At 44.0% G+C, this 14438-nt stretch overlaps 1 long non-coding RNA gene across 1 annotated transcript in view; it reads right to left on the bottom strand.

The window, feature by feature from the left end:
- Window positions 1-1855: 1855 nt before the first annotated feature.
- The window catches only part of LOC131998855 (uncharacterized), a 39405-nt gene continuing 26822 nt past the window's right edge, over window positions 1856-14438 (bottom strand). Inside the window, exons 2-3 of the long non-coding RNA XR_009398893.1 lie at window positions 7435-7766; window positions 1856-4404 (exon numbers count right to left, since the gene is read on the bottom strand). This is a non-coding gene — a long non-coding RNA (uncharacterized LOC131998855). The remainder of the gene's footprint in view (window positions 4405-7434; window positions 7767-14438) is intronic.

Genomic DNA, 14438 nt, shown 5'->3' with positions numbered 1-14438 from the left:
TTCAGAGGCCCCTCCTCTGACCTACACTCCGACTGGCCCCTGGTGGACTTGGGTGATAACGTAGCCCAATCACAAGGGAGGCCTGACCAAACTGTGGAAGGCCTGGGGCCTTTCGACGATCAGGTGGGCCTGAAAGTCAGGCTTAGCAGAGACACCCAGGGAAGTCTGAGGCCCAGGGGGGCCTGGAGTCCTGAGCAGGTGGCCAAGTGAGGCAGCATGTGGTCAAGTGAAGCACTGGTGGAGGAGATGGGGACAGGTGTGGTGCATGTTTAAACAGAGTGGGCTGACCTGATGTGTGGTGAGAGCACAAGGTTTCTGTAAACAGTCAGCAGAAAGTCAACTGGCTGGACTCTGAGGGATGGGCAAGGCAAGGTCCTAACAAGTCTGGTTCTAAACACACCCCCCTCTGAACTGGAGTTTGGGGACAGGGGAAGGAGGCCCATAGAGAAATGGTGGGAGACAGCCTCAGGAGTTAGGTCACCAGGCAACTCAGAACCTCCCCCATACTTCTCCAGCTCACCCCTCCCCCACACCCCAGTCCATGACCAGGGAATGCTAAGGGCTGAGCTGAGGGAGTGATGTGTGAGAGGGTCTGCCCTACCCACAGTCAGAAAGGCCTATAGCCTTGGGGGTTAAGAGTAATAATGTAGGAGGCTTGACACAAGATCTTGCACCAAGCAAGGTAAATATTTACTTTTTTTATCCAGGATATGCAGATTTTGAAGTAAGAAGAAATTTCACAAGGACTCCACCACGTTGACAGAAAGAGCATACAAACAGAATCTTACAAATTTTTTAAAATGTATTTTAAACTTTTCATTATGGAACAACAAATCATTTCACCCATAAATATTCCAGTAAATTACTCTAAAATTTCTCCAAATTTTAGAGCGGTAGTTCTGAACCCACACCAAATTTGCCTTCAGGAGACATTGGCTATGTCTAAAGATGCTACTGATCGTCCTACCTTGGGAGAGGGGTGTGCGATGGGCGTGTGGTGAGTCCAATTCAGGGATAGGGCTGAACACCTACAAGACCTGGGAGAGCTTCCCACAACAAAGGATTATTTGAGACAACATGGAGGACCTAGTGAGTATTATGCTCAGTGAAATAAGTCAGACTAAGAAAGACAAATACCATGGGATTTCACTCATAAGTAAAATGAATGAACAGCGTGAATAAACAACAGCATGAGTAAACAAAAAGCAGAATCAGATCTATAAAACCCTGAGAACAGACTGATGGTGGCCAGAGGGGAGGGGTGTGGGGGATGGGCAAAATGGGCGAAGAGGAATGGGAGGTACCAGCTTCCAGTTATGGGATGAGTAAGTCACTGGGATGAAAGATAATGACACTGTCATAGCATTGTATGGTGACAGATGGTACTTATACCTGTGGTGAGCATAGCATAATGTATAATTGGGCCAAGTCCTGTCATACACCTGAAACTAACGTCACACTGTAGGTCAACTATACTAAAAATTATTTGGCCCAAAATAACAATAGTGCTAAGGGTGAAAAACAATGTTTTAGATGCTAAAAGTTAAGAGCACTTCAAATATATAACTACAATATTATGAGCATGCATAAAAATAAGTAGTTCCATAATATCAACTATCCAATTAATATTAAAATTTCCTGGGTTGTCTTATAAATTTTTTAAAACTTTTTGTTTAGATCAAGATCCAAATCAGGTTCATACATTGCAATTGGTTGATACATTTCTCAGGTCTCTTTTAATCTGTAGGTGGCCATCCCTCTTTTTTTTTTTCCTTTGCAATTTATTTATTATAAAGTGAAAAATTTTTTTAAAGATTTTATTTATTTATTTACAGACAGAGATCACAAGTAGGCAGAGAGGCAGGCAGAGAGAGAGGGAGGAAGCAGGCTCCCTGCCGAACAGAGAGCCTGATGCAGGGCTCGATCCCAGGACCCTGAGACCATGACCTGAGCCAAAAGCAGAGGCTTTAACCCACTGAGCCACCCAGGCACCCCAAAGTGAAATGTTTTAATTACAAAAGAATTCATGAATACATTGTGCTATCAAAAATGAAACATCACAGATAATGCTAAAATTCCGTTTGCAGTTATTCCAATCCTTATCCTTCCCCAAAGAATAATTAATTTTTCAAAACAATGTATCAGTGAAGATTATGTTTCAGAAGACAAACAAAACAATAACAATAACAAAATATTCAAATATACTTATTTTCCAGGAAAACAAGCCCCAAGGTAGGCAGTCCAGGGCTAATCCGACAGTTCCGTAAAGTTTTAGGCTCCATTTAGCTCTTTGCTCTACCTCATCCTCATGGACCAAGATGGCTAATGGAAGGCCAGCCCTCTTATCTGCTTTCCAGGCAGCAGGATGGAAACTTGGTGAAGAAGGGCCTATCTCTCTGTATGAGTTTACTAGGGCTGCTGTAACAAACTGCCACAAACGGAGTGGCTTACACGACAGAAATTTATTTATTGTCTCGGTCTGTAAGTCAAAAATTTGAAATTAAGTAGTCAGCAGGGTCGGTTCTTCCTGAGGACTCTAAAGAAAATCTATTCCTTGCCTCTCCCCTTTCTACTGGTAATTTGCCAGCAATCTTTGATGTTCCTAATGTCATAAAAGCATCACCGCTTTCTCTGCCTTGTGTGTCTGTGTTCTGTGTGTCTGTGTTCTCTTTTTATAAGGACACCATTCATATTGTATTATGCCCCCCCAAGACCTTATCTTAACTAATTACATCTGCAAAGACCCTATTTCCAAGTAAGTTCATACTTTTAGATACTAAGGATTAGGGCTTCAACATATGCATGGGGGTTGAGGGAGGTGCCATTCAATTCCTAATATACTCCCATAAGATGTTACAGAAGTCTCTGACCTCTATTTGCTTATATGTCTTTGGGCCAGAACTTACTCATGGCCACAGGTCTCTGCCAGACCTGCTTGGGAAGCTAGGCTTTAGTTGAGCACATGGCAATCTCCACAGATGTCAGTTTTCTGTTATGGAAAAGAAAGGGGAAATGGATGTCAAGGCAACAGCTAGAAAGCTGCCATGGAATTTATCCTACCATACCTTTCTCTGTGGTTTGAAAAAATATCTGTGTGCCTTTTGGTAGACACTTAACTGTTGGATTCCTCATTCAGAAAGCTCTACCTCTTGCAGAGCATGCAGTAGGAGCCTGGCCTGTCTAGAGCTTCATGCTTTTATCTATAAACCTCAGGACACCCTGGAAGCAGAGACAGGCTTAATGTAAGCCTCGGGGGCCCCTCGCTGGCACAAGGCCCTTTCAAGGTCCCACTTCTAATTTGGGGTTTGAAGCTTTGCATCCTTCTTCTGTAAAAAGGTCTCTAAAAATGTGCAAGTCTCAGATCTTGGATCTGCTCCCTCCTATATGGAAGGAGCTATTATCCTCATTTTATAGATGAGGAACTTGAAGCACAGAGAGGGTAAGCATTTTGTCTGGAGTCACAAAGCCCATAGTGGAGTTGAGTTTTAAACCAAGGTCTGCCTAGTTCCAAAATTAGGCCATTTCTCCAATGCCTTGCCCACCAAGAGATGCCAAAAGCACCCCCAGATGCTTTTTCCAGGGTGGATCTTCAGCCACAGCTCCATTGGGGTGTTTGCATTGCCCAAGAGCTGGTTGCTGACCTATCCACAGAGGCTGCTGCTCGGGCAAATTCTCCAAGAGAGGGGAAAAGCATCTCTGGTGGAAGAAGTCTCTGAGCTCGGGTCTATCATTAGGAGCACATTTGCAGTCATTTCCTTGGCTTGTTGCCACAAGCTAAGTGACTTACAATAAATGTATTCTCTCCCGGTTCTGGAGGACAGAAGTCCGAAATCGAAGTGTTGGCCAGGCTCCACTCCCTTCGAAAGCCCTAGAGAAGAATCGTGCCTTGTGGGGACTTCTTGGCGTCTCCATTCTCTTACAGGGACACTGTGCTTTGGGTTAGGGTCCCCCAGGGTAATCCAGGATGATTTCTTCTCAAGATCCTTCATTTAATTGCATCTGTATGAACTTCTTTTCCAAGTAATGTCACATGTACAGGTTCTGGGATGTGGGTGTGTCTTCTGGGGGCCACTTCAACCCACCACACACCTCATCCCAGAGCAGCAGAATATCATCTCTAGGACTAGGGAAGCAGCAGAAAAACATGGGCATATGTACAGTGTCCTTCTAGTTCATTTTCGTGCAATGGTGAAAGTTTCGTGGTAGAACTGTGGGGACAAAGTTCCTAGCTTGGGGAAAGCATCGGTGGACCTAATTGCCCAGGACCTGCTTCAAGTCAGAGAAACCCCAAGGTTTCCTATCAGATTGTGCCAACTGTGGGCATGTGGATGCCAAGCTTCTTGAGTAGAATGGGAAGTCGTGCTGGCATGTTTTTCTGTTTACTCTCCACTTTAGAGACGTTCCCTGTGAAATGAATTTTAAATTCAGAAGCCAAGTCAGGAGGGGCACAGGAAGACAGAAGGAATGAGAGATTCATTTCCAATCAAGCTGTGAGTTCCGTGGCCTCCCTTCTTTTTGAAGAGCAAGGTATTAGCTAGGGGGACTGGCAGATGCCAGATTGGGGAGCTGGGAGGCAGAACTCGTTTCAGACCCGGACCTGCCACTGTGTCCTTCAACTGATTCAAATTCAGTTTCTGCAGGTATTTACCAAGAGCACGCAGGGCACTGGGTCAGCCTTATTTTCCACCAGCCCCACAACTGACTAGGGATATTACTTTCTCCACTTCCAGATGAGACGCAGATTCAGTGAAATTAAATGTTTCACCCACGATCATACAGCCATAGGTGGCACGGAGCATAGAATGTGTCTTGATTCTTAACTAGGTGCTCTTTCCACCATGGCACAATGCAGAAACTTCCCTCTTACCGGCCGGCTCCCATCCTGGTGAGGGGATAGAGCTGGGAGCAGACCCGTCTCCCACCCACCAGAGCTTGAGCTCCCCCCACCTGAAGGCAGAGCAGTCTGCCTGACAGAGGAGGCGTGTCATCAGCATTCCTGAGGCTCTCCAGGACAAGCAGCAGAGACAGGCTCATTAAAGTCTGCAGCATGCCCAGAAGCCTCTGCGCCCCCCCCCCCCCCCGAGTTGTTTCCTGTGTATTCTCTGTGCCTGATGGTACATATTCTTCACGTTTATGTGGCCCGATACAGTGCTCCGTGAGCACAAGGTATCAGGGAGCCAATTTTCCCAACCACGCAGCTCCAGGGCAACCAGGAGGCATCGCTATTGTAATTTATGAGGGACCAGTATGGGCAATCAATAGGCGCCCCACAGGTTATTAAAGAAGAGAAAGATGGCCCAGGAGACCCTGTTTACTAACAGGGAAATGGTCTCCTGGCAGCTTCTGGCACATGGCCTGGGAGAGATTTACATTTCCTTTTCAGTCCAGAAACCCGGGCCTTCCCTTCTTGACTCAAACCTGAGAACAGGGGGCTGGTGGAGGCACAGGCTGATAGAGCCCTTCCCCCATACTGTCATCCTGGGGGGGCGGGGGAGTGGAGGAGGTGTCAGGGTGAGGACCATCCCAAGGCTTATTAAGTCCCTTTGTGTTTGGAGGCTCCAGAGGATAGCATTCCCCGGGGCAGGGTTGAGACTTAGGGAGTGGGAGTGGGAGGATGGCCATGGGGTCAGGCCAATGATGCAAAAAGAAACAGGCAGCTCCCACCAGGCTGCCTGGAGGGGAGTCCCGGTCAGCCTTGCACAGCTCCAGACAACTCTTATTTGCTTCTTTTGCCTTCTCTCTCGGTTCTTGGTCCTTTGATTTCAGGAATCTGTAGTTGGTTTGCGGCTTTCTTCACTTCTTAACAGTTTTCAAGGAGGAGGACTGGTTGGATTTAAAATTAAAACGGTAACAAGCACTGGCTTTTTTGGGTACAGGGGAAAGAAGTACCTCTCTCCAGTCCACTTTCTGGAAGGCAGGCTGGTATAACGGGGCAGTTCACAAGCTTTTTCATCTCGGGACCATTTGACACCCTTAAAATTTGTGTAGGTTATGTCTCTCAGTGGAAAATGTTTGTTAAAATGTTTTGCTAATTAATTAAAAATATCAAAAATAAATCCATGGCATGTTAACATAAATAACATATTTTTACATAATATAAATAACAGAAATATTTTCATTTTAAAAAACCTTTCAAAATTAAAAAAAAATTAGTGGGAAGAGTAACTATGTTTGATATTTTTGCAAATTTTTTATATGTCTGCCTTAACAGAAGGTAACTGGATTCCTATATCTGCTCTTGAAGTCAATGGCTTGCAAAATGTTGTTTTGGTTGACATGTGTGAAGAAAATCTGGCTTTACACAGACATGTAGCTGGAAAAATAGAGTATTTATTAGTCTTTTTGAATAATTGTGCATATTCTCTTTTGATACTGCGCCAACTATAGCAAGTTTCTTAAAGGTTAGTTGAAAAATGAAATCTGAAATCATACCAATGAACTTTTTATATTCTCTTACATTAAAATCCATTGGTTTATTATGTACTTTGATTGGATCTTTTACCCATGTATGGATGGGTAATATCATGCATTGGTCATTGGAAAAAGCTGGTTTATTGAGTTATACAGATATTCCAGATTTTCACACATTTCATTATACAATATTTTTTAAAAATCACATTCATTAATATCACCATCCATCTCATTAGAAAAGTCCTTAGATATTAGGAAGCTATCAAGTTCCACAGTAACAGATACAAGTTTTCCAAAATTCTCATTTTCCCTTGCAAGTTCAAAATTTTATCACTGGCAACAAATACTATCAGTTGTTTTCCTCAAAGGGACAGACTCCTTTTGTTCATTTAGAAACAATGTCTTTTGAATACTCCGTCTGAAAAAGCATTCATTGTCATTTAGTCTTTGAAGAGAAGGAAAGAGAGAAAGAAAGAAAAGAAAAGAAAAGGAGAAAGAGAGAAAGAAAGAAAGAGAGAGAGAAAGAGAGGGAGGGAGGAAGGAAGGAAAAAAAAAAAAAAGAAGAAAGACGCTTCATGAAAAAAATGGCTGGACTCCCAGGTTTATTGCCTGCGTACATTTCCTAGGGATAACCATCATACCTTGGAATGCACTGAAAGTATTTATGCACACTCTCCATTTTGTTACACAGACTATTTGAAAAGTGTCGGTATTTAATAAGACTAATCATTTTTACTGCTTCATCAAGGGTATTCTTAAATGAAACTGGCGTTTTTTATTGCAAGTGCGAGGCAATGATGTCTAATATGCCTTGGCGCCTGCCTTGATTCATGCCCAGAAGCCAGGAGTTTTACCCACCATTGCTTTCGTACCTTCTGTCAAATGTCAACAGGGGGTCAAAGGAAAAACGATCAAACGGAGACCTTCATAACTTCATGAACCGCTCCTGAGTGTTGCTGGGTTCTCAGGAGTCTATGGACCCTACTTTGAGAACAGCAAGTGTAAATGTCAGAGACTTCTTACCCCAGCTTTGCCTTGGGCTGGCTCTGTCTTCAGCAAGTCATTTTCCTCCAGTGTCTCGGTCTCCGTATTTGCAACATGAAGCAGGTCGGATTAAATAATCTCCATCACGTCACTGTCATTTTCGGAGGACTTTGGGGCACTGAGCAATCTTTATCATTGACTCCTTATCATTATTATTGCCTCTTTGTTTCCCGTATGGCCTGTTCTTCCTTCTGTGCTGCTGTCCAGATATACAGGCATGTGTTCTCTTCCTATCCTTCCACAGAGGAGAGGGCAACTGGCTCTCCTCAGGCAGGTGTTTTCTTCAGGAGGATGAACTGAATACTTCACCTCTACTCTCAGGGAGAAGAAATGTGGACGTCAGAGACAGGCTATTTGAACGCTGTACCATTTGTCATGAATGGTTCTGGAAGACGCATTGTTGGCTAATAAAGAGGGAGGCTCTTTAACATGAAATCTAGGCCAGGAAAATAGGAGCCAAGCCATAGTAATATGAGACATATACAGTTTTATGAAACTTGGCCCAACAGAGGTACAGCTCCTAGTTTCCTTCACCTTTTGTAAAGATTTGGAATAAGTATTTGAGCCTTTTAATAAAAGAGTGGCATAAGCCACTCTCCAAGTACAGTATGCATTTGGTCTGGAGAGGACAGGTGCATCCATGTGGCAAAAGCTCTTAAAACTGACCTCCTCCTGACCAAGTCACCAGGTTAACGGATGCTCTCTGTTCCCTCCATAAAATTCATTGTGCCCACGGCTTGCCAGACCTTCAACTAGCGAAGGCACTTGCAGGTGCTCTCGGGCACTCTCGGATGACCTCGGGTAAGCTCGAGTACTCTCGGATGCTCTCGGGTGATCTCGGGCGCTCTCAGGTGCTTCTGTTCCCACAAATCGAGCTGAGAGCTCACAAGGGCACAAGGGTTCAGTGCCATTTACTCCCAAACACACTTCTGCCCGTTGTCCTTGCCATTCTGATTATGTAATTTAATTGTTGTGAAAACCAATAAAATGTGAGTACAAAGAAAGAGGTTTTTTGTTCCTCTGTAAACTGACATTTGATGTTTTGGAAAAGCTTGATAATGACTTGTCCTTATGACTTGTCCTTTTGTCCTAACAACAAAAAAATCTCGTTGAAGTGGCACGGGAAAGACTGGGAAAGGGGGGATCATACACATTTTACCATGATTGGATACTTGGATTGCCTTGGGTCTTTAAATTCTTCCTCTACTTCAGAGAAACCTGAACTGGAACTTACAGAAGATTCCAATAGAATATAAGCTCCACGAGCGTGGAGACTTCCCCAGCACCTAAAATATGCCAGGCACCTAGAAAGAACACAGTAAGTATTCAAAGGATAAACGGATTGTGAGTATAGTTGATACAAGAAAGATAGGACAAAACTCCAATTAATAGAGGCCTGCACCAAGAAACAATTTTTTTTTTAATGGTGCCTGAACATACCTGTATATGCTTTAAGTTACAATAAGAAGTCTAAGGTATGTTTCTCACGGTTGCTCTTTAAATAATATTTTACATTAATGGACCATCTACTGTGTTGATCACATTAGAGACAAGGGCTTTGCCTGTGATTGGAAGCAGGGAAGTGCCTTGGCTATCGAATAGATAGTTCCTCCCCAGGGCCAACCACTAGAGCAGATCAGGAGATCTTAATGCCAACTTCCCTGAACTCCCTTCTCTAGAAGGTAGCTAGGAAAATCTGCTCTGGTTCAGAAAGGAGGAGATCTGATAGGAGGCAGACTGCATCCCTGGACAGGCATTGCATGTCCCGTAGGCACAGACCAGAAGGAGAGGCCATCCCTTCGACACTTCTCTGTGCCCCCTGAGTAGGAATGATGGTAACAAATGGCTCCCTCACTTCAGTCTATGTTTGAAGGTTCTTTAGATATGGAATCAGAGAACCTGGGTTCATATTTCTTTTTTAATAATTTTGTAGCCTTGGGACACCTGGGTGGCTCAGTGGGTTAAAGCCTCTGCCTTCAGCTCAGGTCATGATCCCAGGGTCCTGGGATCAAGCCCCGCATCGGGCTCTCTGCTCAGCAGGGAGCCTGCTTCCCCCTCTCTCTCTGCCTGCCTCTCTGCCTACTTTCTCTCTCTGTCAAATAAATAAATAAAATCTTAAAATAAACAAATAAATAAACTTTTTTAAAAAAAATAATAATTCTGTAGCCTTGAACTAGTTAGTGTACTTCTCTAAGCTAAAATTTCCCAACTGGTGGGCAAGGAATGGGTTTATAGGTGATGAGATACCGCTCTTCTCAAGGCTCAGAATAGGCAGGGAAGCCCTAGGACAGCCAGCATCTCTGAGCTTGTCACCTCTGATGCCAACAGCCTCATCCATTTTCCATGGTGAGATATAGGTATGGGTACAGACACAGAAATAGATTTATGTATATATAGATGCATTTTTTTTTTCAGTTTCCCGTGTGTATCACCGTATGGAATAGGTCGGAGGCACCGAGAATCGCTGCCCGAGCTCCTCAACTAATAAATCCGGCCCTGTCTTTGTCAGCAGGTTGTGTGAGGATCACATGAGACATAAGTGTAAAATGCTTCAAGAGCAATTGGTAGACACACCGACAGCTGGCACTGTAACAGAAGCACAAAGAATTTGAACCCATGTTACCAGCTCTAGTTTCCTTAGCAGATTCTTTTTTTCTTTTTTTTTTTTTAAGATTTTGTTTACCTATTTGAGAGAGAGAGAGAGAGCGCCGAAGCAGCAGCAGCAGGAGAGGGAAAAGCAGACTCCCCTCTGAGCAGGGAGTCCGACTCGAGACTTGATCTCAGAACTCCAGGATCAGGACCTGAGTCGAAAGCAGATGCTTAACCAACTGAGCCACCCCCGCACAGTCCTTACCAGGTTCTTGAATCAATGGAGAAACAAGAAAAAGTTGGCATATCAAGTTCAAATCACTACCCTTATCTCTGATAAATCTATGTTAGCAAGTGTAGCTCTAGGCAGGTAAGCTCCCTACCACTGAACTCCAACAGCGGCCAATTTACCCAGTAGGTCACTCTGGGAAACCACATCCCTTCCCAGTGGGGGAAGCTTTGTCCCTAGAAATGCAGAGCAGAAAACACATCCCTGGGGGCAACTTACTCCCAAAAGAAAGCCAAGAGGTGGGGACTGGTAATGTTTCTTCTTCCAAATTTGCGGATCAGCTATGTCATTCCACCTCCCCTGGGAAGGGGTATGTGAAGGAATGAAGGAAAGGCAGGAGTGTTGCACCAACAGAGCTCCTCCCATGGGGAAGAACGCACACCAGAAGGCCCGTTTTGAGATGTGAGAGGAGACTGTAGTCTGCTTTGCCTGCTGTTTCCTGGCAAACATGGTCTGAGGCACTAGACCAATGCCTCACTACCCGCTTCCTGGGTACAGAGAAACAGGAAGTGGGTGCCCATGTTTGCTAGGGCAGGCCCTGAAGATGGTTTCCTAATCCCTGCCAGGTTGTCTCTGTAAGGTAAGGACTGTGTTTGTTTGAATCATGTCTTTAATAGTTCACGTAACTGAGCTATCAACTCACAAAGGCAGGGACTAAGAACGTCACTCACCTGTGTATCTGCAGTTGCCAGCCCATTCTAGATGCCTGGCAAGGACTAAAAGATTGAGGAAAGAACAAAGGAACGGGTGACACAGCACAAGAGGTAGTATACTCAATACATGTCTTAGATGAGACAGTGTGACCTTCACCTGCCCTGTTCCCCTTGACCAATGACTTCTCCTTACTACTTTCAGCTGTGTTCAGACATTGCACCTGTTTCCATGTCATCAGTAGCTTCTGCTAATATTGAAAATCCCTTGAGGACTTCCCACCTATGAAAAAAAACTCCTGTGATAACTAACAAAAAGGCAATTTGGAGGAGAGAGAATTTTCAAAATTCTTGAAGACAACATGTGATTTTTTAAAAAACACTTCACCTGATGAGCTCTCGGTCCAATGCATGGCAGTGAAGTTGTATACATGACAAAGTCTTTCCATGTTGACAAGGGGGCACCACTGATAACTAAGTATGTGACTGGGCTCCTTCTCATGTAGTAGAGGATAAACGTTTCCTAAGTTCTTGTAATGTGCTGAATGATAGCCCCCAAGTTCATAAGTTGAAGTCCTAACCTCAATGTATGAATTACCTCAGACATCTACCTCAGAAAGTAACAGTATTTGGAGATACATTTCTAAAGAGCTGATTAAGGTAAAAAGAGGACATTAGGATGAGCTCTAATCTAATATGGTGTCTTTAGAAGAGGAAATTTGGATACATAGAGACATCAGACACGTGCACTCACAGAGGAAGACCACGCGAGGACACAGCAAAGCGCCCATCTGCAAGATAAGGAGAGAGGCTTCAGGAAAAACACCAAGCCTGTCTGCATCTTGATCTTGGACTTTGAACCTCCAGAAATGTGAGAAAATAAATTTGTTTTAATAAATAAATAAATTTGTTTAAATAAATTTGTTGTTTAGGCTACCTAGTCTTTCATTATTTTATTATCATTGCCCTAGCAAACTCATAAAACCTTTATTGCAGAATTCTTCATTGTGGTGTTACCAAAAAGATGGGTTGGTGCAACACATCTAGGGACTCACTGGGCACTGGGTAATGGGGATTGCACAAGAAATGACAATGGGCAGATAACACAAGCAATCAGCTTATGCTAGAAGGAAGAGGTTGGCAAGACTTCAGAAATCTAAGGAAACCGGACACCCCTGGACACCTGTAGCTAAATTTTCTTACCCCTTAAAATTATTGCTTTTACCTTCTCTCTGCTCTGCCTGCCTTCCCTCCACTCTTCCCTATAGCCACTCCCCCTACCGCCACCACACCTATGCTCTCCAGCAGGCTTTTTGACATCCATCTCTCCCAGCCTTTGCTTAATAAGAAATAAAATGGCTGTTTGTTTTGTTTGTTTTTTTGTTTGTTTGTTGGCCATGTTTGTTTGGAAGGCCATGAGATCTTTAAGCAGATTTCCCCAACTGAAAGTCAGACAAATTTAAAAACCTGTTTGGGAGGGTAGGATTTTCAACTTGGCCTCTCCCATCAGGGAATATGAAAAGCAGACAGTTCAGCAGAGGTATCAGGAAGGGTTTCTATTAGGAGGGAAAACCACACACAGGGCTCGGCTGGGAGTCTACTCATCTCTAGGGCGCGAAGGAGCACAGCAGACAGGGCTCCGGGAGGACCACCCATCTGGAAGGAGCCATGAGCGCAGCTTCCTGGATTGTGGGCAGGAGCCTGTCTCTAGTTACAAGGAGCCATGCTGTTGGCCCCCTCCCATAACTCCAAGGACTGGGCTCTGCAAGATCTAGAGTTAAGTCACTTCCCTCCTCGGGATCTAAACTGTAAAAATTTCTGTTTCCCAAACTGTGAGATAAGATTAGAGGAGATTAGTCACTTTCCACTGTTTTTAAGTGTGAAAGAACGACTTGGACAAAATCTTGTATATAAGTTTATATTAAAAACAAACAAATGTGTGGCTGGCCTTGTTCAGGGCTGGGGCCATGGGAGGGGGGGAGGGGATGCCCCAGAAGCCCCCACCTGTTCTCCCTTTGCCCAACCCCTCCACTGCTGCCTGCTCTAGGAAGCAACCAAGGACTCCCAGGAGATTTCCTTGGCTGAAACAGATGTGATGATCTCTAGGACTGGTGTGCGGGGAAATGTCTCACAATAGTCTGGGAGTAGGGGCTGCTGATTTGTAGAGTTTGCTGATTTCTGTGGTGTAAATATTACCACCATGGCTGCACTCAAGTCACCAATGTCACATCACTGAACGCAGAGCCAGACCTGCTAAGTAACATAGCATGAGCTAAAGTAATTAGGAAGCAATGAGTTTTGAGTATTTAGTAGTTTCACTTTTAAAATAATTTATTTAATTGTAAGTTTATATGATGCAATTTTTGATAATGGCTGTGTTAGCAATTGGCTTGCAAAATTCCAGAAAATTTAACAATCCATTGTTACCAGTTAGGACGAGTCAGCTCTAGGATACCACTATCTAAGATCTTTTTAGCACCAACATTCCAAATCTTGAAACTAAAGAAGCCGTTTGAAGCTGGGAAGGGCTAAGTGGAATAATCCTAGGGATTTGGAAAGTGTGCTCAGGAGGGGGCAGAAAAACATGTTTTCAGTGTAATATCCAGCACAGAGCACAGTACTTAAAAATAGATGGCCATCCAGTGAATGGTGATGCAGTGAGCAAATGGGGCAATGACCCAACCCACACACAATAGGCTTTGTACTTTGAGTTATTTTTCAACCAGTAGTGGAGTGGGTTTATATTCATCCACCCATGTTATGTCATCCAGCCTTCCATGGGACAGGTGGCACTGACCGTGGCCAAGAAGTATCAGCAGTGCACTAAGTTAATGAGGTCTCAGAGAGCCTACAACAGGAACGTCATGTGATATACAAGCTGGTCACGGCCAACCATCCAGGCATGTCCAGAGGCCTACATGGGTTCTGCACAGACTTCCAGGCGGTCATAGTCACTCTTGGATGGGTCTGATCTTATCATAAGTATCTTGCTGTTCTTCCTGGTTACTATCTCCCTGCAGATTAGTAGTTAATCTAAACTTTTGTTCTTCAGTTTTTCCCAGAGTCTTTGAAAATAGCACAGGTTAAAGAGTTAAGAGCCTGGATTCTGATGGAACCAAAATTCTAGTTTTGTCACTTAACTAATTGTGTGACTTTGGGCAACGGCTTAACTTCTCTGTATTCCAATTTCATTCTAGATAAAATGTAGGTGATAATAGTATCTACTTCAGAGCATTATTGGGGGGATGCCTTGGTGGCTCAGTTGGTTAAACATCTACCTTCGGCTCAGGTCATGATCCCAGGGTGGTGGGATAGAGTCCCACATCAGGATCCCAGCTCAGTGCAGAGCCTATTTCTCCTTACACCTGATTCTCTTTGCTTGTGTGCTCCCTTTCTCTCTCTTTCTCTCTGACAAATAAATACATAAAATATTTCCCAAAAAAACCATTATTGGG

The sequence above is a fragment of the Mustela nigripes genome, chromosome 13 (assembly GCF_022355385.1).
Source record: "Mustela nigripes isolate SB6536 chromosome 13, MUSNIG.SB6536, whole genome shotgun sequence".
In the NCBI taxonomy this organism is placed as follows: Eukaryota; Metazoa; Chordata; class Mammalia; order Carnivora; family Mustelidae; genus Mustela; species Mustela nigripes.
The sequence above is the reverse complement of the archived record's forward strand: the minus strand, read 5'-3'. Positions and strand labels throughout refer to the sequence as shown.